Below are 855 nucleotides of genomic sequence, written 5' to 3'. Positions count from 1 at the left end.
TACATATATGATCATAAACTCTTGCCCAAGATTGTTATGCTATATATAAAATGAACCATATCGACGAAATTTTCCTATCCCTAAAAAAGAAAAAGATGACCCCTTCTTCCTATATATTACCAAGGAAAAGTAATCCTTCTTTTATAGGCGAAATTATATTGGATTTTATATGTATATAATTCCTTAATTATATGAGACCAAAAAGAAGAAATGACACGAGGGTTCTATATATAGATAGAGAAAGAAAGAAGAAGAAAATTATGATGTGGAAAAGAAGACAGGAATTGTGTACAATGGCATTGTACAACAATTTAATTTGGAAAAGGGATGTAGCGCAGCTTGGTAGCGCGTTTGTTTTGGGTACAAAATGTCACAGGTTCAAATCCTGTCATCCCTACCTATTACTTCTTTCTTCTTTATAGGCAGTAGCGACGAGATCAATTAAAGTAAAGTGGGTATAACTTGAATTTGTGGAGACTATACGTACGTGAGATACATTAGGAATAGAAAAAGATTTTCTTTTTGAATGAATGAAAGCGCTCTTAGTTCAGTTCGGTAGAACGCGGGTCTCCAAAACCCGATGTCGTAGGTTCAAATCCTACAGAGCGTGATTCCATCTATTTTATGTCGAAGCAGAGTAAAATAACTTAACAAAATTGAATTGTAACTCCAATTTCAATTTGACCTCCTCTCTGGTCTGGAGGAGGTCAATCAAAAAAAAAAAATGACTCAATCAAAGATCCAACTGATCCCCACGCCTGTATTGCAAATACGCAGTCACGAATAATCCCGCTAAAGTAATAGGAATTAGGCCTAAGACGATTCCAAATAGAAAAACTTCAATCATTTCGATTT

General features: G+C 34.7%; 2 non-coding genes across 2 annotated transcripts; both read left to right on the top strand.

Annotated features, from left to right (window-relative positions):
- The first annotated feature begins 323 nt into the window (after window positions 1–323).
- On the top strand, window positions 324–397 carry TRNAP-UGG (transfer RNA proline (anticodon UGG)). The gene has a single exon. It is a non-coding gene; the product is annotated as a tRNA-Pro (tRNA).
- A 139-nt stretch (window positions 398–536) lies between these two features.
- TRNAW-CCA (transfer RNA tryptophan (anticodon CCA)) lies at window positions 537–610 on the top strand. The gene has a single exon. It is a non-coding gene; the product is annotated as a tRNA-Trp (tRNA).
- The last annotated feature ends 245 nt before the right edge of the window (window positions 611–855 follow it).

The sequence above is a fragment of the Triticum urartu genome, unplaced genomic scaffold (assembly GCF_056163025.1).
Source record: "Triticum urartu cultivar PI428250 unplaced genomic scaffold, HENAU_Tu73 scaffold540, whole genome shotgun sequence".
NCBI classification, from domain to species: Eukaryota; Viridiplantae; Streptophyta; class Magnoliopsida; order Poales; family Poaceae; genus Triticum; species Triticum urartu.
This window is presented reverse-complemented; position numbering and strand designations above follow the sequence as displayed.